Raw genomic sequence first — 26,531 nt, 5'->3', positions numbered from 1 at the left:
GCACTGCAGAGAGTGTCTGTGGGTGTCCATAGGGCCCTACAGATTTCTCTCTATAAGTTTCTCTCTGCCTTCCTTCACCTCATCCATATAATATAAAACTTGTTTTGTAGGCCTCATCTGTTGAGCTTCAGTCCCATTTAATCAAAGGTAAGTGATGTGGCTTGTCATAAATATGTTGATTCCAATTTTAGATGCTCTGTCTTCTTATCAGCACCAAATTGGTGTCACTGAGCATAGATACTAACTCTGCAATCTCTAATTTTCTTCTCCTCCTCTCAGGGGTTTCCATGTGTGAGCATTTAAAAGAAAAACTTATTCTTGCTGGAGTGGGGAAGAAAGAACTGACAAGCTGGGAACACCAAAAGAAAAAAGGAAGAACCTTAAAATATCAGGATTGGCTGTCTTGAGCTCTGAAGGTGAGACTTGTGCAATGAACTCCCTTCACCAGCTCTTTGGAGTAGAGTTCACACAGTTATCTGACACCATGCTGCATCCTCTCTTCTGCTCTGTGACTTATCTGTCAGATCCTGGTTTGCCTGAGGACAAGTAGGACAGAGGCTGCAGCACAGGGCTGCAACCTGGAAGCACCTCCCTCTGCGTGGGTCCCCACCATCCTTCTCTGCTAGGCTACTGAGGTATATGCCAAATGTGCCATCTACTTTGGGTCTATCACACTCTTAGACTGGACAAATTTCAGAAGTCAGAGGGCAGAATGAACATTATGGACAGTTGGTAGATTCTTCCACACAAATCATCTGACGGAGAGGAGAATGGTGTCTTCTGCTTTCAGTGAAAGTAGCTGGAATCAAGCCCAGAAATTTTTTGCAGCTACCATAACTAAGCCACCCTGCACACAAACCTTTAGGCATAAAAATGATATGGTATTAAAATGAAAGAGGTACAGCAGTTTCAGTTAAAATTGCACTGGGTATCATAATTTCACATTACTTAGCTATGTGTGTGCTTCAGCTCTCAGCCATGATGTACTAATTGAAACTTTCCACAGACGATGTTGTTAAAAAGGATTCAGCAAAATGGCAATACGTACTATTCTTCTCTCCAAAAGTGAGAACTGTAGTCCAGCCTTGAAAAAGTCTCTGCTTCCCACTGACTTTGTTGAGAACTTTCTTTTGGATCGATGGACAGTATGCAGCTCTCAGTGCTTTCACCTGGTCACTGACAGGTGAAGTGCTATCACTATTTCGTTAATCCTTGTGTTTCCTGCTGCATTGCCATCTCCAAATAGACGTATTTTAGCGGTGAGCAGACAGATTCTAATAACGTCCTGGTGGATAACAGGCTGCCTCAGCAGTGTGCCCCTGTGGCCAGGAAGGCCAATGGTATCCTGGGGTGTATTACAAAGAGAGTGGCCAGCAGGTGGAGGGAGGTTCTTCTCCCCTTCTCGTCTGCCCTGGTAAGGCTACATCTGGAGTACTGTGTCCAGTTCTGTGCTCCTCAGTTCAAGAAATAAAGGGAACTTCTACAGATGCCTGGGGCATCTCCCTTATGAGGAAGGCTGAGAGACCTAGGGCTGTTCAGCCTGGAGAAGAATGAGAGGGGATCTTACGAATGCTTACAAATATGTGATGGGTGGGTGACAAGTGAGTGGGGCCACGCTCCTTTCAGTGGTGCCCAGCAACAGGACAAAGTGCAATAGACACAAACTGGAACACGAGAAGCATCCACATGAGAAAAAAATCTTTATTTTGAGGGTGACAGAGCACTGGAACAGGCTGCTCAGAGAGGTGGTGGTGTCTCCTTCTCTGGAGATATTCAAAATTCATCTGGATGCTTTTCTGTGTAGAGAACCTTTTTTAGTGGGGGTTTGAACTAGATGATCTCCAGAGGTCCTTTCCAACCCTTGCGACCCTGTAATTCTGTGATCCTCTGAATAAAAAGCAGGCTAAACTTGCCACTGTATTTCTTTGTAACTGGCTGTTCTCCTGCAAGTTGGGTATGGAAAGCTGCCAGATCCTAGTGGTTGACTTTCACGCTTCTATTGTATAGGTTATTTCAGTAGTTACAAGGCAATGAAGCTATCAGACACATATATCAATTTACAATTGCATGTGTACTTTCAGAACCAGTTTAGCAACAGCTTGTGTTTATGCATTTGATGAAGGGTTCAAACTTACACACTGAAAGAAAAGGAAATGCAGAACAGGCACCTGCATTTGTTGTTACAAGTCACTGTGATCTAAATTTTTACAGAGCCTGTCTGACTCCAGGAACTGGTGGCTGGCAGAACAGTAAGAAATGGTTATATTGATGCTATCTAATGAACAATGTTTTAGAGACAAAAGGCAAAAGGGCAGAGAGTCTTTAAGAAGGTGCTTCATCAGCACTATATCAGACTATTGCTATCTACAACCTGGGTACCAGAATGTCCTTAGTAAGCATATTTTTGCCTTTTTAGGGTGGTCAAAGATCATTCACTCCTTGTGGTAACTTACTGAAAGGAATCTAGAAGCACAGAATACTAAATTATCAGAATAGTAAAAAGTTATGTATTATTTACAAGCACAGTGTGAGCTGTCAGGTCAGTTAAATCAATTATTCACCATTTGTTCAATTGAGCTTTGTATAAATCTTCATTTTCTCACTCAGCAAATTCCAAATTTACTACAAAGCCTTCTGCCATGTCTGTAATGAGAACAGACTGAAAAGTATAAAAAGGCAGACAGCTTACTAAATTTATAAGCAATTTCTCAAAAAAAATATGATCAATGTCTATACTTTAACTGGAGTGTGATTTTTGAGCATAAATCATATGTGATATAAATACATATATATAAAATTTACATTTCAAGATAGAAGGATTCAGTTCTATCCAATTTTTGATTGTTATGTCGAGTAAGAGATTGAGACATTCCTGTATGAAATGGAGTGACCGAGGAGGAATTAGTGAACTTTTAAGAGCAGAAAGTACCATTATGATCTGTGACCACTTGGATCACACACAGCATAAAACTTCAAACAGGAACGACTCCAAAACTCCATGACTTCTTATTGAACTAGACTATTTGGAAGAGCTTCCTAATATGGCCATACCTTGATGTTTCATATCAATGGAAATATATGTATACACCAAGGTCAAAAAATAAACAAATACTTACTTCTGTGACTAGACAGCCAGCAGGCTAGATTCAAAATCTCATCTGTTCCATGATGTACAAACTGAAATGGATTGCTAGGAAAAGTTATTGGTATTACAGACTTAAGCGCAGAATTGCTCAGGAAGCGTTGAAACTGTGATCTTACCTACATTAGTTATATGCACCTTGGCCTTGCCCAAGAAAAAGCCCTCAGCTGAGAAGTCAAGAACAATATCTTTTCTTCTCATACCTGGTGTATCTTGCCTGGGACTATGTCAGTGGAAAAAAAACCAAACATGTATGCCTGAAAACAGTTGATTTATTGGTTTATTGATAAAAAATATCATTCATTAGCTGCACAGTGGGAGCTGGCCATATATAACTTTGCAGCGTCCCAGTTGTGAAGCAAAATGAGTTGGCTCAAACTCTGTGAAACTTGTCAGCTTCTTTTTTTTTTCCCCACTGCAGTGGTCATTACCTAATTCCTTTCTGTAGTAATCATTGTTTTATCCACTGAAATGTTAATAATAAGGCCTCTGGTGTAGTAAGTGAGAATTTTATTTTCTCTTTATACTTTCCTCCTGGTACATGGATTCAGTTATAAGAAAATATTGATTCATACCATCATTTTACTCTCCATGTCCAAAATTTGAGGTGAACAGAATTCTTCAAAGGAGTAATCAGAAGAAGGTCCAGATTCTGCATTTTATTTAACATCATGTAGGATGCAGCTCTACCCCCAGCTCCTTCAGAAAAGCATTTACAGTTCTATGTACATTAAATTAAGCTTACATAGCAGAGATGTCTTCACTGAGCCCAGCTGTCCTCATGAACTGTCCTTGTCACTGTGTACTTTGAAGGTGAGTTGTGTTAAGAGGAGTAGAAATTGGAAATGAACTGGAATTGAGCAGAAGAATTGTAACATGTGGAAGATATCTCCTGAACAACACGGGAAGTATGGCTGAAATCTGCAAGGTCTGAACTCTAGCATTTCACTCATATTTCATTCTGCTAAATCCAATGGGTTAGAAAAAAAAAGAAACAAGGCAATCTATGCAATCTCCAGACTTGCCAAGTAAAGGCAGCATGAGTTCAGCTGAAGGATGGGTATATCTTTTCATAGTCCTTTCATTTCTGACTACCAGAGTTACTACTGGTCTTCATGGCCTCTTACCATACAGAATGATGTTTTTTTGAAGCAAGGGTGATATTGTTTCTCAGTACTGAAGTGTCAGGGATCACCTAAATAGAAGAGAGAGCTGTTCAGTCTGTCTGTATTGAATAGGTAGATGGTGGAATAGGTGAGAAATGTGCTGGTTACTTTTAAGAAAATATGAGCATAAGATAAGATTTATGTTCTCCACAGCAAAAGAATAGCTGGAGGCAAGTTGCAAATTCCTGCACATCCAGGGATTTATGTTCATTGCGAGACTGTCCTTGTGGTTGACTGGACCAAATTACATCAAATGAGATGAACAATTCACTACTACATAGCAGCCTGCTTTCAGTGTCACAGAGTTATCACCTTCCTGTGTGACAGATCAAAACTAAAATAAGCTGTGCAAATTACATATAGGCATTTGGAAAATACAGATAATTATATACATAATAGATTGAGAGGGAATGGCCACAAGTTGTAGCCAGGGAGGTTCAGGTTGGATATTATGAAAAACTTATTGTCCAAAAGAGCGGTGAGGGATTGGAAGAGGCTGCCTAGGGACATGGTGGAATCAGCGTCCCTGGAGGTGTTCAAGAAACGTGGAGATGTGGCACTGAGGGGCAAGGTTTGGTGGTCAATATTGGTGGCAGGTGGACAGGTGGACTAAATGATCTTAGAGGTCTTTTCCAGTCATCTTAATGATTCTCTGATTCCATATAAGTCCTGGACCTTTAATTTCAAAGAATGTTCTGGAGAGATCTTTTGGAATAAGTGTTGAATATTCAAAACTCATTAGAGACTTTATGTTTTCTAGAGGAGCTTGGTATGGACACAGGAGTTTAACTTAAAGCATCGCTGGTGTTCTGTATCTTATAAGGTTCTCATTCCCATTTCAGTAATCAGTGTTTTTCTCTGTGCCTTTTGTTTCCTCATCAATCAGACCAGGACACTATATCTCTAAAAAGGTAAGGACATAATATCTGCAAAGTATTCTGAAATATAATTTTAAAATTTTATATTTATCTGCCTTTGACCTTGGTTGTTTGGAACAAAAACAATACAGGAAAGATCCCAATAAAATATCAAAAGCAACCCTCAGAAAACCAGCTTTATGAAGTCATTAATTCTTTAAAAGCTCATCAGTTTAGTTACTGAAGACACTTGCTCCAGAGAGGCTTCCTCCAAGATTTTTATCCCATTGAAATTAGCATGTCAAAGTACGTTGCAAGTCTGACATTTTTTCCCTGTCTATCCATGCAAGAATGTAATCGAAGAAAAAACTAAATTAAACATTTATGATGGAAGCTGTATGAAAGCTGAGATAGTAGCTAGCACTAATGTGACAGCTTTCCAGTCTGGTACCTCGCAGACAAGCTTTGTTCCTGTCTGTTCTGCCTATGTTCCTTGGCTATTTAAAAAGTATTTTCATCAAGAAAACATCCCTTGCTACTCAGGTAGGAACTGATTCATTCTCTGCCACTTCTAAAAATGATTTTTGTTTCTAAATGGCAAAGTCTGCCCAACTGAATCTTGAAGCATGTACAAGCATGTGGCCAAGGGAGAAACTGACCAATAACCTCAATGGTGATTAGAAGACAACTGGTCCCTCAAACTTGTCTTCGGAAGTGAGAGCACCTGAAAGCCTTCTGAAATAGCCTACTTTCTGTTCCTTCTCTGGAACAACACATGCCATGATGGTGGGAAAACTGGATTCCAGCACAATGCTTCTCAGAAATAACAACACGATTGTTACTTCTTTAGTTTAAAGGACTGAAGCTATATGGAAAAGATGACTCACATAATGACCCCACCAAAATTTTGTCACCCTGCAGTGGTTCTTCAAATCCTGCTTTGACATCAGGCAGCTTCGATTTGTTGCAGGTACCAAGGAAGGAGCAGAGAGGAAAGGATAATTGGGTCAGTGCTCCCATTTGAAAGGGAGCTCATGGTTCCCTGCAACTTTGATGGAGATTAAACATGTCTTGGCTACTTGGCTCTGACCACATGAAAGGCAGTATCTAGAGAGACTTTCTGAGCAAGGACTTGACAGGCAGACATTTAAGATCTTTGGTCTTCTTCTCATCTTTTAAAGTAGAAGTGATATCTCGGTGAGGGATGATTTTACAATAATTAAAAAAAAGGTCAGAGTTATAACAGAAGTAAAAGGAACAACAGCCCTGAACTCTGAATCATCAGGAAAACCAAACAAACTAGACTTTCATTGTTTGTGGTCACTCCTGGACACCTACAGTACAGTGTAGGAAATGGACCACTGTCTAATATATTGTGTCCTGTCCAGAGACATAGAATGCTGCAAAATATCCTGGATATTCTTTCTCACTCTGAGTTCTCTGCAGTCTCTATTAAGGCAAGCTCATGCTGTGGAGGATGAGATATTTTTCCATGAGCCACCTCTCTTCCCTAAAGGATCCTCTCAGGGCAGCTGGTAAATTGTCCTGCAAGGCTGAATATGCTCTGATGTCAGAGCATACCAACTGAAGTGTTCAGCAACATAAAATCAGCTGGAGATGCTATACAAGAATAGTATGTTGGTGCTAATATTTTCCAAGTAAGCCCTTTCAGGATAAAAATAACTTTCTTTTTTTTTTATAATGTCATATTAAAGGACAAGTATTGCATCAGCAGACTTGCACAACACATTAAAAATCCCAGAGAAACAATACATCATACACAGAGCTTCCTACCAGATTCATGCAGCTAATGAAATTCTATGCAACTTCTTCCAGGAAAATAGCTTGCGTACTCTGAAGCTATATCCAGGATTTTTACAAACTGTTCTGCATGATTCATTCAGTGCTCGGTAGATTAGATGTTATTGAATTCACATGAGTTCATGTTAAATAAAGTGAAACACAACATCTGGGGCTACTCATCACTCAAACATATGACATCCATTGCCAAACACAAGAGTGACTCAGTAATGTTGTAATTACTGAACTGGGTCAGTGGTGAAATAGAAAGTGGGGATTGTTCTAGCACCAACTCCTTAGATTATCTCTGATCAGAACAAATTATCAGAGTTTGTGATATATGGCAAGCACCAATGGTCCAGGACTGTGCACAAGGAATATGCAGGACCGGCATTTCATCCTGTAAAGTTTAATTGTACAGAAAAGTGTAAGATGGAGCAGCCTCGTCCCACCTGTTACAGTGGATTGAGTGGCCTATGCTGCAAGTGCTGTTGAAATTCAACAGACTGGGGATACAAAGGGGGAAACTGTGAGCACCATATCTGCTTCTTATTTCTAGCTCTACTTTAAACTTCCAGTGATTTCTTCCCAAATGGCTGCTCAGAGCTCTGTGTCTGTTCTGTGTTTTGCCAGGGCCAGGCAAAAGAACAGAAGCAAAGGAAATGAACTAAAAGAAAAAGAAAGCAAAAAGCAATTGTGTGTCAAGTAAGAACCAGAGCATGAGATCAGTGTGTACTGAGCACAACTGAACTACAACAAGGTAGATATTGCACTGAGGGACATGGTTTAGTGGGCATGATAGTTGGACTGGATGATCTTAGTGGTCTTTCCAACCTTAATGATTCTGTGATTCTGTGATTCTGTGATTCTGTGGGTAGCTGGGATACTACAGCTCCGGATAATTCAAGGCCGTTTTATTCATGGTATGATAGTCTGCATGGCAAAGGTCAATCTCAAGCCTATGCACCATGCAAGCTAGAAATGCTGATATGCATCAAGAGGAGACAGGGCTTTGTGACTAACACGGTTTGGCTTATGTGAACCTTCTTAGCCTGCAGGACCAGAAGCAGCTGGGGAGAAGAAGAGAGTGGCCTTTGGCACACGTCTACTACCAGACTCAAACTCAGAGTTTCCATTCCATAGGAAGACTCTGCCACTGCTCAGTGCCCCACCCCTGGCGTGTGCATACTCATTCTTTGTTTTGATAAGCAAATCAGTGAGTGCTTTAATGTATTATACCTGGGGGAATTTAACTCAGAATTCTGTGCTCGGGTTCCAAGAGGATGTAGGTTTTTTTTTTTTTTTTACGCCAGTAATTTGTGTTTTGTTTCTTTTCCAAATAGGACAAAAAAAGTTAGAGGGCATATTTTTGTCTGGTTTCCCTTCTAAATCACCATTTATACCCTGCTCAGGTGACATCAGTGGAAATGTCAAAAAATCTTCCTTTTGCAAGATTTCAGAACAATACAGGTACAGAGAAAGTAAAAATAAGGTAAGAAGACACAGGAGTCACTGCCTCGCCCTTGCCCTCATCCTTGTTGCTACCCTCATGAACATCAAGTAGCACTGCCTCACAGCCATCACAGAATGAACATGTCTGGATCCTACCTGGGGATCTAACTCTCATGATACATTCACACCCTCTGGTCAGCTCTTATCCATCTGAAAGCATCTAGAAGTCAATTTTGACCTCAGATATCACCTAAAATTTGCCTATCTACATATGAAAAAGCACTTTTCCTTCAAGGGAACAGCAGTGGAGGATCATAACCAAAATTAGAAATTAGTTGTTTCTCGCTTAAAAGGGCCTTGCCCTGAAGTCTGAACGCTGCCCTGGCTGACATAGCAGCCACCATATTCTCGTAAGACTCAGTTTTTTGGGATGCTGAGCTATGGGGCTGATGAGTATGAAAGAAGATTCAAAGAAATTGGGTGATAATTTCAATATAACCGGTCTTTCACATTTGGGTTAAAATAGCACAGCACTGTGGTTCAAATCAGTAGTTGATAGCTGACTTTAACAGCCATATAACAACTCACCCAGACCCATTTTTCTTCCTCCCAAACTCTTTATCTTAATATTCATTAACTTACCTGCTGTTATAGCAAAGACTTCTGCCAACTCTCTGCTCTGATTTCCAGTTACTCAGCCCCTAAGAACACAGTGCTGAAGATGGGAGACTTCAGCAGCTCTTCAGGCAAAATTTGAGAAATTTTAATAGCAGAGGAGTTTAGGAGTGCAAATGTCAACCTTTATCTGTTACACCTTTCTAGGAGAGCTATTTATAATGCACCTACCAACCCAGTTGGCATGAGTGAGGCTGGGCAATGGGATAGAAATGTTCCACTTAGTGCTGAGGCTGGCACTTTGTGAGGCCATCTCGGGTCAGGGAAGAGGGAGACGGAGCCCTCCATAAATAGCAAATGTATCACAGCTTAAAAATCGTGACAAGTCTTTCATTTGAAACAACTGCAAGGAGGGTGCTGAGAAGACCGAAACTCTGAATATCCCTTGTTCAGCAAGCTGCCTGGCTGAGCTAAGAGCATGTTGGAGCTTGCAGTCCTGGAGTCAAACATGCTACTCTGTTCACTCTTCCTTGATTTTATAGCTGCTTTTTATAACAAGCACACAGGCACCTTACACCGCCGGGTGTGCACTGTAATCAGATTTTAGCTGCTTCTCCAAACTGCAGCTGGTATTTTTCAAAAGCTGCAACGTTTTCCTTTCAGTTTTCACTACCCCTCGAGGCTACTTCTGGCATTTTGGGGCAAAAAGAAAAGCAGAGCACCCAGATGAAGCATTTTTGAGTGTGCTTGTGTATTTATGGGAGAAGAGTGTTTGAACCACACCCCAGAAGTTTTTCACTAGAGCCAACCACTGTTCTCAGATATGGATATATAGGGAAGCATCCAGTTCTCCTCCTGGGTCTGCCGAGACTCATGCATCATAGAATCACAGAATCATGGAATGGCTTAGGTTGGAAGAGACCTTAAAAACCACCAGTTCCACTGCCCTGCTGTGAGCAGGGCTGCCACCCAGCAGATCAGGCTGCCCAGGGTCCCATCCAGGTTGGTCTTGAATGCCTCCAGGGATGGGGAGATGCACCAAGCACAAGATGCACATAGCCCAATCCTCCTCCAGCAGCTACCACTGCCTCCTGGCACCTCTGTGCCTCCTGCACTGACTGCACAGTCCCTCTCTTCCACAACCTCTGTCCTTCTGGACCTGGGTAGCCCAGCATATGGGCTATCTGATCAGTTCCACTTCACCCATGGGCTCAGCTGTCCTGGCCTGGCCCCACCAGTGCTGCAGTGATTTATTTACTTTTTCCCCCTCTCAGTGGCCACATGCCCATCAGTGAGCCCTTCCCTCTCATCTGACCACAAGATAGCACTGACCCGTGCATCAAAGGTGAGGTCTGTATTTGGTTGCAGATGACAGCTAGCAATCAGCTTTTTCCATGTGTGCTGTTACTTATACCACTTCATTCAGGCCAGCATTTGGCCAATTTTATCAACTCCTTCTCTGCTAGCATGAGACACATGCATTACAGGCTCAGCGAAGGTGTGTGAGGCCCTCCAAGCTCGTTGCACTAAGGATCACATTCCAAACACTGTGCAGATTTTGGGCCATCAGATCTGACCTCCTGAGTGATGCAAGACATTGACATCCATGCGGGCATTCCTGCATTCAGCACTGGTCTGTCTGTGCAAGATGGCAAACAGGGAACTGTATGGATCAGATAGTTGACCGTGAGGAGGTACCAGCACCACGACGAATAGGGTGATTCATTGCTCCCATTCCACTCAGTTCTGCCCTCTGAGACTGCAGTTAATTGAGTTTAATGCCCTTGGATCCAAGCAGCTGCCATAGGACCCAGCCCCCAGCCTGCAGAGTTCAAAGGGGAATTCAGGATGGCTCCTGTGTGATCCTGCTTTTGGCAGTCACTTCTGATAGAGTGGAGGGTGACAGCAGATGAGGAAGCAAGGGGCAGGCTGGACTGGTGCCCAGGGGCAAAGGAGTGCATTCCTCATGTTGTTATAAACACAAATGGTAATTACAGGATAATTTGGGTTGGATTTCAAACAGCACTAAAGCCCCTTTCTGCCACTTTGGAGACAGAAGATGACCTAGCTGAGTGGACAGAAACAGCCTATAAGATGGCCATGGCAAGAGCATGAGCAAGGAAGAATATGCTGACCCTTTCAATGCCTTTTTAAAGGGCAGGGTCAAGATAAATATATCCAAGATCTGCTGGCTGCCGCTATCAGCCCACAGTAAGACAGGTTTGCTGTGTGGGCTGGGAGGACAGGTTGAGCTGCGGTCACTGCTGAGCAAAAGGTGACAATTGCAGATAAGGAGTGGGGCTGGGGATCCTGCCCAGCACAGTTCTTCTCTGGCAGGATGCAGTGACCTCGGATAGAGTTGATGTCAAGCAGTTTTGCTCCTAGCTCCCATTGGGATGGGAAAGCCTGGAGGCAGGCTGGGGCTGGAGGAAGCTGCAGCTGCAGCCTAGAGTGCTCTGGCTAATCTCTTCTTAAAGCCGCTGAGATCTGGACAGCCCCGGGCTGCCTAAGAGCAAGGGGAAGAGGAAAGGTTACAGAAAGGCCTGTGCGTCCTCTTCCTTCTTTCTTGCCTGGAGCATGCAAGGCTGATTTGGGTCTGCTGGATTTTTACAACCAGGATGTGTTTCCTCAGGACAAATTGTGGCTCTGAGCTCCATAGGACAGTTTAGAAGAAAATCTGTCCTTCCTTGCCCCTGCTCACTACAACAGAGGGGTCTGTGTGTCAGGACCCCCCACCCAACACAAGGTCAGGGGCTGAAGGTGATGGAGGCAGACACGGGCGACCCACACTGACATTTTGGGGATGCCATGCCTCAAAACCTGCCATGCAAGTTGGCTCTTTTGTTTCATTACATTTAACACTGGGCGTTTACAATCCAGAGCAATTATCTTTTCCTTCGGCTTTTAAGGAAGACTTTGGCAAAGGAAAACACTTTACTTTTGTCTCTTATTTCTCCCCACCCCTGCCTCCTGCCTGGCTGCCGGTGGGAAGGAGGAGGGCGGATGCCCCAGCAGTCTCTCGGCGGGGACATGCTGCCATCCAGCGGCTGCGGCCACACGGCCCCGAGGATGGGGATGTCCAGGAACACCGCGCCCCGCGCTGCTCCCCCAGGAGCGGAGGATGCTCCGAGGAGCGGTGCTGGGCTCCGATGCCGCTCGGCTGATCCGGCCCCTCTGCCCCACTGCTCTTGCAGCCCTTCAGCAAAAATGTTCTTGGAAGAGATAGAAGAGCATGCCCTTTCTGCTTTGTATCTTTTTTCTTTTTCTTTTTCTTTTTTTCTTTTTCACCACTGGATGGACAAATGCTTGATTTTAAAAGATTAAGAGTTTATAAAGCTTTCTAAGTGATGCCACCTGTGGTACCCACCTTCATCTTTTCTGAATTGCTGATTCCTCCTTAAATTGGCGAGAGTTCAGCAGCAGCGGAGGTCACATCCAAGGCAAGTTTGTATATTTAAGTGAAATCCCTGGGAAATCACAGACTGCAACAGGTTGCCCAGAAAGTTTATGGAGACTTCCTCCTTTGAAGATCTTCAAAGTCGCCTGGATGTGGCCCTGGGCACCCAGCTCTGGGTGTCCCTGCCTGAGCAGGAACAGGAACTGAGTGGACCAGATGGACCTAGAGGTCCCTGCCAACCTCAGCCATTCTGGTATTCTCTGAATATTCACAGAATCATAGAATCGCTTGAGTTGGAACAGACCTTAAATGGTCATCTAGTCCAGCTCCCCTGCAAAGAACAGGGACACCTACAGCTAGAGCAGGTGGCTCAGAGCCCTGTCCAGCCTGACCTTGAATGTCTCCAGGGACAGGGCATCCACCACATCATCTACAACCATTCTCTCCTTTATGTGTCTCTTGCAGAATGGTGGTTACTAAACAGGACAAACTTGCCAGTACTTGACACCATACTGTTATATACATCCCACTAACTGAGATGATGTTATCAGCTCAGGTATTTCTGCCCCATCCTGCCCTCTGCCCCTCAGTCCAGCACTTCATCCTTCCCCATCTTCATTTTGTCCCTTGGGTGTATCTATCTGTTTTATTTTCATATAAGTTTCTTCCTGAACAGAGGTTGCCACATAATTGTACTACAAGCAGCGCAAGCATGAACTAAGACATGAGTATCAAAGAAGGAATCAGACCATATTCCAAGACACACCGTGTCAGGTCACCTAACATTGGCTTACAAAGCAGCTTTCAGTGAGGTATAGGATGGTGTCCTACAATGGATGTCCGAAGTATGACCTTCAAACCTGCAGATATAGAGCAGTTCAGCACCCTGAGTTACCTCCAGCTTTGTGAGCCAACTTGCTATCCAAATGCATGACACATAGGAAGAAATGCCCTACTGCTTGGAATACCTGAGGTGTTGCCTCCCCTGTGAAGAAGAGTCAAATGAATCATGTGTCACATCCAGCACAAGAGGTCAAGATGGTGCTTTGTGATGCAATGGATGTCTACTTTGCCTGTAATTGTATGTAAACATGAAAACACCCACTCTTGATGAGCCAAGACCTCAAACGAAGCACAAAATTTGAGTAACTGACGTCAGGGATGTTGTATGAGTAATGAATAAAGGATAATATAAATCTTATAATCTTATTTTCCCCATATTTGAGCTCTGAATGCTTTGTCTACCAGCAGGATTGAACTTGGAGAGAGTGACAAACCATAGCTAAAACTCCAGCTGATGATACACCAGAGATGCTGGTTGTTCCCACCCCACACAGCTGAGCATGTATGTGTAGATTATGGATGAACACAGGGCATTCCTCACCTAGACAAACTTAAAAACTGAAACCCAGGCAAACCAATCAACCAAGTAATAAACATGAAAGAAAAGGGAGAGACTTGAGGGAGAAGAGTGGAGGATAGGACAAGGGCATTTGGGGCCACCATTTGTACTGTGGAGCTTGCTGGTATTTCATGGAGTGGAATTTATTAGAAGCGAGGTGTAGTCGTTCCAAATTCCAGATGGGTATCATATAGCTGTATGCAAGAGGAATGCTCCACAGTGCAGGAAATTGTACCTTATTTTTCAAAACCTCCAGCAGGAAGGAACCTTGACTGCCTCCTCTGAAGGACTCAGTTGTCCAGTCACTTGGTTTCTCTGTATTAAAGGACTCATTGAGCTGTAGGCTGAGAGTATCATTTTCTTTTGCATTTTCCTTTGCTTTGCAGTGCCTGCTGAAGAAAGACTTCAAGGTCTAGGATTAAGGACTAACAGGAACTTCAAAATACAGTATAGATTTATACAGAGTGTTTTTGGTTGAGTGGAGTTTTAGTTTGTCCTTTTTTTTTTTTTTTTTTTATGAGAACCCTTCTTCTCTGCTGCCTCCCTGTTCATAGTTCCCTGCTCCACAAAGGCTCCTGGGCTTTGGGTTTTCCATAAGGCACAACCCATTGATCCTTAAGGTTACCAAATGAGTAGGTAAGATGAGGGCCGTAGGAATATCATGTTCATGGTGGCTAAATTACACTCGGTATCCTAAAGCAGTTATCCTATCCTATCTGTCCCATCCTGCTCACTCTGGGCAGAGCAGGGCTTTCTGGAGAAAGTGGGGAATACTTTTTGAAGCAAGCAGAGATCTAGTTTATCTTCATTAATCTTCACAGTCATTCTTGATGGGAATGAAAAAAACAAGGACTTAAATATCCAAGCATCAAATGGGATCAGAAGGATGGTGAGAAGACATGAAGAACCACACAGTAATAAATGGAGACCTCTCACCCCACTGAATTCAAAAGGAAGAGTGAGAGCTGTGGGATACCAGCAGCTTACAGGTGGGTGATGATTTTCCTATAATTTCTGCTCATTCTCAAACACATTTATCTAAAAATCTGATGGGGCCATTTCTATTAGTTTTCTCTCTGAGGAATAATATTGTGATGTTGAAGAACAAGAGAACAGGACACCGTACACCACCTCAAACAGGCAAAGGGAGGGGGCTGTTTCCCCACTTTTTTTTTGTCCTCCAACCAGTTTAACTGGGCTGCTGATGGGCCTGGCAGTCAAAAGAGAATTCTCTAGGTTTGTGTAAAAAAACAACTCCTTCTGCTATATCCCTCCCTCTGCCTCTCCCCCTCTTCTGTGCATCTGAAGCTATTCACAAGCCCTTTCCACCCCGCTTAATCTTCCCTCCTCCCCTTCTCATGGTAAAATCAACCCTCCACACTAGGCTTCAGCTGTTTTTTGGAGCTTGTCTGTTCACATCAGTGAGCAAGGGATGAAGTAATGAAAATTACAAGCTGTGGAAATTTGATCTCTCTATTCTGTAATTACTGCTCTCTGAAATCTGAGAATATATATTTACTTTAATATTCTTGCAGAGGAGGGGAAGTTTCCCCAAGGCATAAAGCAAAGAGAGAGCTAGGAAGAAGGAACAGCATGAACCATTTGTATTTGATTAAATGTTATATACAGTAGTGAGTGGATCTTGTCTTTAAGGCTGACACAGAATCACAGCATTCAACTCATCTTCGTATTTAGAAGCAGTCAACGTTTCCTCTTTGCTATGTACATTCGTATACAGCAATTTGAAGGTGAGGAGTCCTCATCTTCTCCGGCTTCCTCTACACATAATTGACAGTGTTTGTCATCTCGTGATACAATACAGGCATTTTGTTTAAAAGGATTGATCTTGAAGTCTTGTGAACACAGTCAGAATCATAAATGTCTTTCAAAAAATAAAGAGAAAAAAAAACTCACTTTGTTAGTCTTGAAGTTATCACAAAAGCTGGAAAATGTGAACAAAATAAACCTTCATGGATCCAAATCTGAAATAAATTTTAAAAAATCACTAGAATGTGTTTTAAATTTACCTAGAGCTTTTCAAAAATGGCAATTTTGGAAAGCAAGTTGGTATGGACAATGTCAGTACTTCTACTGCTGTTACGGTATTTTCTAAAAATCCCCACACGTGTCTGATTTGGTACATCCTTTGAAAAAACAAAGTCAGCCTCTGCCCTGAAGAGCTTAGACTCTATAATCCATAGGTTAGCTTCATTATTCAGATAAAACCATGGAATAAACATAATAGTCAATTTCAGCCACAACCGGGAATAAGGGAAAATCTCTGGCCTTCAGCAGTCTCAATCTTCAATGTTTTATTTTGCTGACCCTTCAAAACCTGTAAAGGGAAAGGCCCAGTTGCATTTTCAGAAATGTGTAGTTTTCTTTTCTCAGAACATTCTTCCATGTCTCCATGCTGCCTATTTTCTGTCTGGCTCTAGTTTCTCCTGGATTCCTCATTGGAGAAAAAAATAGCTCACAAAATTGCATTTAAAAAAATTGCTAAAAACTGTTGTCTATGAACTATTTCATACCCATCTGAGTGCCAAGATTTTTTTTCCTGATCTGATCTAGTCCAAAAGTCATTGCATTCATCCACTATATATAATAAATATAATTATTGCTGAAATATCAGTTGAGTAACAACAAAAGTTTGGCAGCTGAGTAAGCTTCAGAAAGTCAGCCAAATGAGAATTTCAAAGTTTTCTCTACTTCTTTTTTTTTCCTCCAGGATAAGCATGTTACAAAGTCATATCTTGCAGAATTTCAGAACCATACTTTTGAAGCTCTATTGTTTCTGATAACTTGATATCATAGAGGCATGGAAATCATAATAGGGAACACTTAAGAGCACAAAGATGTCTATGGAGTACAAGTTTCTGTTCATCAGTTGATAATGGCTGAAGCATTTCAGGGACAAGCTATTCTGTGCTTCTATTAAGTATTTTCTGCTCAGTGTACTATGAGGGGTAGGGCCCTGATCAGGTTCTGTCTGTTCTGTGTCACTTGTTTTCATAAGGGCTGGGAAGATAGGATTTTATTCATATAATGTTATTCTCATTTTCCCCCACAGATTATTAATTACATCAAAGAAGAATCTGCAACCCTACCTTGCTTTCTCTCACTCTTCATGACACTGATGGACCTAGCCAAGTAATTCATACATGCAGTTGACTTTATTTCACGTTTGCTTTGTTGCCTGAAACAAATGTGCCTGTCAGCAGCAGGCCATCCCTAGAGGATACAGCTTTCTCTAGACACTTTGCTTTTATAACCTTCCGTTGCTATTTAGAAGAAAAAAATTCCAAGTTTTACCAATAGAAGTTTTACAGACCAAAAGTTAAGGCAATCTAAGCAATCCTGGAAGCATTCTGCCTAGCACAGGTTTGGCCCCTCAAACTGTTGCTGGAAATTTGGCCAATTTAACTACTAAACTCAAAATCTAAAAAGTAAACTTTTTAAGATTTTAATTGACTAGACAACAAAGAAGTAAAAAAAATAGGATTTTCAGTATTCTGGCTTGCCTGTGTTTGAACATGATCTAGAATTTGTCTTGAGATTTTTTCATACCTTTGTGCTTAAATGCAATTCTTACACCTCACGCTACCCTCTTCCATCCTAGAACAGGAGGCAGACTCTTTTAACTTCAATAGGCTTCTATCAGTCTGTGGAAGCATCTTTCTAGTTCGAGTTACTAAGTCCTGTTGTTTACTTTTGCATGAAGGCTAGAAACTAGATGTGTAAGCTCTCTGTCTTCCATGCAGACAAAACAGACACATCCAGAGACAGGTTCTTGTCGTCAACTGAGAAATACTGCAGGAACTCTAGATGACTAACAAATGAGATGTTTAACTTGCAGATGGCTTAAAGCAGATAAAGTGAGTCAAGTCATAAGAGTTTCTTGGATGTCTCTATGGTTTATACCTAAGTTCAAGCAAGGTTATACCCACCTCCACATGTCCAGATTTTTAATAGGTCAAATAATTCCTTCTTTTAGGAGCAATACAAGACACTGTATTTATATGCATCTAGTATGTATCTCAACTGTGGTCTGATGAAAACATAACCATTTTTTCCTAGAGCTTTCATCTGCTTCTGAAGTTCTGCAGGTGTACATAATAACAGCCAGCCAATGAAATTCAGATCACCCCAAAATCTCCAATAATTTTGTCTTCACTGACTAATCCACAGTTAGAATATATAAATAATACAGTGAAGAACAAGTTGGTTATAAAAGTCTTACTACGTCCTTCTGCCACAACCCAAATCTAAGATAAACTCAGGACATACAAGAATAACAGCCTTAGGTCACTTTTCCACTCCTGAGCTCCAGTCTTGTTTCTGACAGAAGTTAGATGACAATGCAAGTCAAAGCTAGTGCCACTGGAAGTTCCCTCCTTGCTTTAGGGAACTGGATATGCTTCATTTGCAGCTGCTCTACTCCATCAGAGCAGTGCAGAACAATCAGGGTCTGTATCTGATGGATGGTTTTCTCTGTAAGGAAAGTCACAGATAATAGAATGGTTTTTTTGCACATAAGATTCAGTACTTTTTTCTGGCCTTATTTACTATAGTCCAAAACCTGATAGTGCTTCTACCTTCAGTGAAGCTATGAATGATTTTAATCAATGCTTGTGATATCATAAAGAAACTCACAATCATTGAAATCAGATATAATAAACACCAAATAAGTCACTTTTCTTACTAACTGTGACTGTTCTTTACTGTATATTTCAGTATATAGGCAGAGAACTTCTCCAAAAAGATCTAGTGCACATTAAAAGCTCAAGTGAAATTGTTCCAATCAATTGGATCAATGACACACCAACTAAAACTACATTAAGTAAGGCCTTGATACAATAAGCTGTGACAACTTGGAAAGGAGTTGTTTGATTTTACTGGGACATTGATTTGTGAACAAAAATTTCCTGAAGTTATCTACTGTAATAGCTTCTTACGGCTACCTTAGAGACATTGCAAAAGTCTTCTGGGTCAGTGATCTAAAAAAACATGACTAAACCATGACTTAAGAAGAATGTTCTTTAGTAATAGAGCCAAAACAGAAAAAACACACGTTCAGTGTACTATCTTCAGTTGCACTTGTTACTTTTATTAAACTTAGCCATGTTTTGGTTGAACACTTCAATGCTCCTTTTTCATAGTGAATATTCTTCTACTTTTGGTCATCCATTTTCATGAGGTCTAATTTCTTAAATCTATTTGTATAATCAAAGCTAATTGAGAAGGCTCCTAGTATTTTAATAAGAATGTGAGGAATATCTAAAGGGTGATTTCTGCTTTATCCATGATGGGCAGGATTGCTTTCTGGAAGTGGATTTCCATGGGAGAAGAGAAGTACTGCCCGTCTTTATATCTTCATTTGCTTTTATCTATTTATAATTCTTCAATCTGTTAACTCATAACATCAACTGTAGCTTTGGGCTGTAGGCATTGCCCTATTATTGCCTTCATGTGTGTATCAGGGTGATCATCTAAACCATCCAGCTGCCTTCTAGCTTAGTACGCTGTTTCTCCAATGCAATCAATGCAATCCATACAATATTTGTAACATATCTCAGAAAACCAAATTCCATAACTTTTCCTTAGTCACATAGTATATTCATTATATTATTATTACATTTCATGTAGATCCATTTTCTTAGCTAGCAGATCTATGTTTATAACAATGGAGCTGGTCTTCATCATCAGAATAGATTTTGCAAGCTAGCTTACATACCATGTGTGACAAGGACTTTGGTACAGACTGAACTGCAATGCCTTGAGTAATAACCCACATCTACTTGAAATGCAAACCGATCCATTTAGGTGTTGAAGTCAAAAGAGACCTATGTTTTGTCACAGTTTCTGAGATGAATGATTGAAGGCTGGACAGGGACATCTGGATTTGTCTTTCTTCCCTTCTCTGTCTCCAACAAATACCAGGACTGCTGTTTGTAGCTGGTGGTGCTTTCTCACATTTGCAAGACATATGGGCTTGTTGAAGCAATAACATGGGGCATGTTCAGGAAAGTACCTGTATTCAGTACTCAGTGGACACCAGAGTAATGAGGAGAAGCTGAGATAGTTACATGCAAGAGGAAAACTCATGACATGATACAGGCACTGAGTAAAAATTCTTTCCCAATAGGAATAGGTGGATTTTTTTAAATAAATAAATAAACTTTGGTCCATATGTTACACCACAATAATTTCCACAGCAGTTTTTTTTTTCATTCTGAATTGTGTAGGATATAAAAGGTACAAAAGACCTACCTAAAAGGAGATTTGCATCATAAATGGTTAGAAATATCACAAATGTTTCCTACAGACTCGATAGTTCATGTCTGTGTGACTGTGATGATAAAAACTCTCTTTACATACTATGATAAGCAACAGTATCCTCAGATGGAAATCCAGCCACAGCTTATTTTCCCTAAGTTTTCCCACAGCTTGTTTCTCTGTTTTTGGCTTTGCCAAAAAGGAATAAAACTTTTTGAGCCATTTAGTGTTCTACTAAGAAAAAGCAAATGTTTTTTGATAAAAGATCCTGCAGCACAGCTAGGATCCAAACATCCAGCACCTGATAGCATTCTGCTACATGCTAGGTAATATCTCCCATCTCAGTAGGAAATGAGATTAAAGCTGCTGGGAGAGACAGTTTAGCAAAGTAGTTAGCTGCAGAACAACAAGTGAATCTCTAGATATAAAGAATGTGTCACAGGATTCATGACTGAACTCCTCTCATCTGTGACAACAGAAATAAATCCAGAGGTAATGACAGCCAATCGCTACAAACTTCAGTGATCTTGAATCGTCTTAGATTTACTTTCGTACAGATCCAGAGTACCCTGCAGGCTTCACAAAACTAAGAGGATCTTGGTGTAAGCTGACTCATGACTTCTCTGTTCACCCGTTGGAGGACAGTATTATTAATGCAGGGGTATATATCACAACTATTTCAGAAGAAAGGTTGAAGCAGAAAGGGCAATAATCTGGTGATAGAGTGGCATGCTGAATCATGGTGAACCAAACAGAGCTGTGAAAGCACTCTTTTAATATGCTTCAAATTCAGGCTAGAAGTAGAAACGCAGCAACCAACAACATCCACATAAAAAGAGCATCTGGACAACTTGTACCCATACAGCTATACATACACTTAATTCAGACAGGCTGTTATTCTTGTTTTATTGTTGCTACTGTACTACTGTAGTGCCTACATATTTCCTCCGAGATTTGTGCACAACTGTGCTGGATGCTATATAAATAGAATAAAGTAGTCCCTGCTGAAGTCAACAGAAAGATGCTTCAAGAGAGTTTAGATCAGGCCACAGATGTCCTGAAATCTGCCAAACAGTAGCTATTCATAACTTCTTTCTGTCTCTGAATGCAAATTCACATGGGGGAAACTAACAAACAAAAATACTAGTACGAGGTTTAGCATGATGCAAAAGATCAGATAGAAAAGGTGGTGGAAAAAGGAGGACAAAGGCAGGTGTATCCTGCAAAAAGTGACATTAGGCCAGATGTTTATCTTTTATTTAAAGTATTGAACAGCCTGTGGAGTATCCATTTCGCCAGCAAGGTCACTCTATCTCTGAACGTGTGTCAGCTCAGACTTGGGAGTATTGCTTTGTTAAATCTCCACGTTCTCTTGTACTAATAATGTAAATATTCTCCGCCCTCAAAACAGCCCCCAATGTTTGTCTTTATCATCTTCATATAAATGTCAAACACTATTTGCTTACATTTGCATAGAGCCTCAGTTCTTGTCACTATGATTAAAGACCTGGTATCACAGCTGCACAGTACAACCTGAGGGGGAAGGAAGAAGAGTCATTTTTTTCCTCTCAGGCAGAAAATGTGGAATCGCTGGCATGCTGTATAGGTGCACTCATTCTTGTGAAAGAAGGGAAACAGCATTCATCAGAATGAATAGCAGAAACAAAGCAAGTTAAATGATAAACTATACTTGATACCCAAGGCTAGAAATCTGTACATCCTTTTCTTTTCTCTGCCACAAACTGATTTTGCAATTAGGCAAGTCACTCCATCCTCCTGCCCAGTGTTTCCCTTTCCACAATTTATTTTAATCTGCTTAGATCTTGATGTCTTCCAAGAAAGGTTTGCCTCCTATTCTATTTTTGTACTGCACCTAGCACGAAGTGACAGCACTCATTGTTTAAGCTTCTATTTGTTGCAATAATAAATGATCTAGACAGTTATTTAGAAAGGGAAGTTACAATGCTTATGGGAATAGATCAGTAATTAGGAAGGATATGAATACATTCAGTAAAGAATAGATGTTTCAGGATCCCTTCCAATTTATCCCTAAGGTCACTAAGTAGAAAAGGGAAGCTTATCCTCAAGCTTGTTACATTCTCTTTGCTTCTGGAAACACCAGACCCAAAACAGCAGATCTAGGTCTGCCACAGTATCATAGAATCATTAAGGCTGGAGAAGACTTCTAAGATCATCTAGCCCAAACATCAATCCATCCCCACCGCGCCACTGAACCATGTCCTTCAGTCACATCTCCACATTTCTTGAACACCTCCAGGGACGGTGACTCCACCACCTGCCTGGGCAGCCTGTTCCAATGTTTGCCATCACTCAGTGTTTTGATGGTCTCCATCTTAATTCTAATAACTTGCATTTATGTAGTTTCATATCAGTAAACATCAAGTTCTTCTCATTCTCCACTTAATACCTGAATACTCTGAGGCTTGTGTATGAGACTCTGGACAATTCCATGCCCACTGCCACAGTAAGGCAGCAAGGCCATGCTGGAAATGGAGCACCAAGTGAGAGGTTACAATATCTTGGTGATCTAGGAACAGAACACAGTAATGACAAGTTGCACTACAGCCTTTAGGGAACAAGGCCACACATCGCCAATTCTGTCCCGAAATAAGTTCTTCCCTAACCCACAACATGCAGGTTCAAAATCTTAACAACACTTCTCTAGCAGAATTGCCAATCCGTTCCTATCAAATTATTTTTAGGCCCATGATTTCAGTCTTGTATGTTAAAAACTCTAGTTAATGAAAACGTTGACCATGAATTCAGGTGCATAGTTTCAACTAGACAGGGTTAAAAAATATAAATATATATGTTTGTTTATTTATTTATTTTAATTTTATTAGAGTCATGATCCTGACCTTCTCCCTGTAGCTTATATATAAGCTATTATATATAACTCCTGAATAAATTAGGAAATTTGTAGAATGGTAGAATCACAGAAAGCCTTAGGATGGAGTGTAACTTAAAGATCATCTAGTTTTAACTCCCCTGCCATGGGCTGGTTGCCACCCACCAGATCAGGCTGCCCACAGCCCTGTCCAACATGGCTTGAATCCCTCCAGAGATGGGGCACCCACAGCTGCTCTCGGCAGCCTGTGCCAGTGCCTCATCTGTGCTGAGTAAGGAATTTCTTACTAACATCTGACATAAATCTCCCCTCTCTTAGTTTAAACCCATTTCCTCTTGTCCTATTGAAATATTCTTCAATAAGGTACTAATCATCACCTTTCCATGCCACTTGAAGTCTGCATACTGTTGACTAATAACAGCAGAAAAAAAGGAGTATCCGTTTTCATTTTATTCCATATACCCTTCAAAGACTATGGGAAGATCCTGGATAGCACCATTATAGAGTCTGTCTCTCAGTTCCTCTGCGTGGTTTATTTTCCATGCCTCTGACAATGTATACCTCTGCCTCTCCCTACCTTTGTCTTTTGCCATGTCTTGCTACTGCTGGACGTAGGCTTTCAAATATTTTCTGTTATACTTTCTGCTCTCTTCCATACTGTTGCTTTCATGTACCAAGCTAGATAAAGAAGGCAACATGCCAGCAAGCCAAGGCTGCTTTCTTTACGTTAGCTATCTCTGGGTATGTACTTGCAGCATCCTCAAAGTGCCTCTGTCTTCTGTTTTATCTGTGGGACTTTAAATGAATGACATTCAGTCATGATGCCCTTTGAAAGGCACTGAGCTACCAAACAGTTAGCTTCTTTGCTTTTACCTTCCTTGGGAAGCTCAAGTGACTACAGGGAGGATCTTTGTGCAAATTGTCTGACCTTCACACTGCTATGTGTTTGTGTTAGCACAATCTCTCTTTCCCCTTAAGTCCCCTGATTTGCATAATGTTATTCAGATTTCTTCATTAGCTCTTTATATCCTACACATCTACCTCGTGGCCATCCAGCTCTAACTGCCCTGTGGTCATTGCTCAAGATTTGTGATTTGGTAAAGGTTCCTGAACTGTTCTCTTGCACTCAAGAGGCCAAGTGCATCTGTTAGCAAATGCTGTGCAAGGTGTATGTCTCTGGGGAACTGCTTTACAGAAAATAAAAGTTCTCCTTATCAAGCTCTCTGTTCTTGCCAGAGTGACTGAACATAAATCTTACTGTGGCTGCTATGGATCTGTGGCTGCTGCCCACCAATCATCTCATGATAACAAATCAACCTCCACAATAACATGGGATCTGACTCTATCCACCTAAAATTTAGCCCTCTGGATTCAGCTGATCCATTAGGCTCCTCTGAAAGCCTAGAAATAAATAAGCTTTCAGTGGATGATTCATTCTGTTTATCTTTGACACCAAAAATGGATATATAATTAAATATTCCAGAGTCTCTGCATTCTTGAGGCCAAGTAGCACGTAAGAAGCCATGTGGTGAATCTCACAAGCTCCAGAAATCCATAGTTACATCTAACACATATCTAGAATGAGTGTGGAGAATCAAGTCCCAGTGCCAGAGTATATGCCTTGACTTTTCTTCATGGACTTGCAATGCAGCCCTGGGGTCCAGAAGGGCTGTGCTGGAGTAGTGCAGCCTGGTCTTTGCTTGAAGATTAACCTCCATCAGGGAAGAGGTGCTCCTCATCCTAGATTTCATGGAGTAGTTGTTCTCAGGACAAGAGATTCCTGTAGCCTTCAGGCTAGAGATTATTTTGGAACCTGTATATTATTCATGCTTCCTGTTGAAGCTGGCACACTGCATGGAAGAGAATTCAAGACTGATGGGTGAGGTAAAGGAAGCAGAAATAAGCCTGGCTCCATAGCTCTGTGAGATCATTCACTTGGCAGAGGAGTCCTGAGTTCCAGTCTTCTCTGTTAGGGATTATTCATGCTTTTTTTTTTGTCAGTGGAGTATTCAGTGTAAAATGCATAGTCAAACCCATGGAGCAAGCTCTGTAGTCCAGAAGTCTTCACCTAGGCACACACGCTAGTCACTGTGCCAAGCATTGCAACGCCTAAGCCCCCTCTAGGGTCTAGTCTGTACTTCATACTATATAAGAAGCCCTTTCATTAGTAGATAAACAGAGCCAGCCACTCACAAAAGAAGATACTTCAACAAAAGGACCCACCCTATAGAACACATGATGGAAGAGTATTTGGACCCAGGAGCATCTTCCCATGCCCACTTTCGCAACACCCAGCCCGTATGTGCCTCTTGCTGCTACAAGTAAAGGCACAGTCCTCCTCCTCTGAAGGATTTGTCTCTCACAAGTCAACAGGAGATGGCCTCAGCACAACCAACACAACTGCTGGAACTGTCAAAAATCTATTCCAATAAAGCTGTTATATCCTATTAGAAAATAATTTTTTGGCTTCTTCTCAAAGTTCGTGAGTACTAATTATTTGCTAATTGTCCGTCTCTTTGACGGAATGTTGGACTCTGCCAAGAGGCAGTGCTCTAGGCACTGCTTTCTACTAAATATGAAAATTGAAGGCCAAATCTACTCCTGATGGATTCCCTGTGGAAATATATTGGCTTTAATGAGATTGCGTTGTTTGTGAATCAGGAAAGATTTTTGCTTTGAAATCCTGATCGTATTGATTCATAAGCTAATAACTATTGCCATTCTAGGCAATAACAATTACTCAGCCAAGAAAATAAACTTCGTCTTTGGAAATATATTCCTGTTAAAAAAAAACAGATTGGCATACCATGCTCTTTGAACAGCACCTCTGGACACACAGACCAGCATGGTTACCCACAGCAGCAGAACTGTAGGAAAGCAGGGCTTAGCATGGGCTCTAGCATTCAGCTCAGGAGCGAGGAGAGATGGCCTGTCATGAGTTAGCAGCGGGACTCACCAGCTCAGGTTTACCTACACTGTACTCACACACTCTCTACCATTTGGCAAAATGCTAAGTTACCTTTCCTCACTGTGCCATACCAGCGCCTTAGCACCTCCACTCCCTAGTTACTTTTGTTTACCATACAGTGTTCCTTCTCTAAAATGCAGTTCCTTCCCCAGATTTTCCTTTGAAACCAGAGGCAGGAATTACAAGAGCCACTACATATGGCTTCACTTTTCTACTCCCTTCCTGAACTGCTGAATGCTGATAACTTCCCTTCTAACATCTTAATTTAGGTGAGAAACTCTTTGCTGGAGACAGTGACCTTTACTTCTCTGAAAAAGCTATTCACAATTATGCTGCTGTCTAAATAATATCTGTGGTTATATTGAGGGGAACTAGGCACCTCGTAAAGAATTCCACTAAATTTCATTACTGCTGAAACAAAGAAGAGAGTGAAACTTATTTACGGGAGAGATTTTCAGTTTGAGACACTGTCCCATTTATTCTCCTTCCTCCTCCTGTTCACACTATGAGGAAAGATAGGGAAATCCAATGAAAAGAACAGAGCAGAAGAGAAAAGAGAAGAAAAGAAGAGAAAAGAGAAGAAAAAA

Source organism: Numida meleagris, chromosome 2 (genome assembly GCF_002078875.1).
Source record: "Numida meleagris isolate 19003 breed g44 Domestic line chromosome 2, NumMel1.0, whole genome shotgun sequence".
Taxonomy (NCBI): domain Eukaryota; kingdom Metazoa; phylum Chordata; class Aves; order Galliformes; family Numididae; genus Numida; species Numida meleagris.
Note: the sequence above shows the minus strand (reverse complement) of the source record.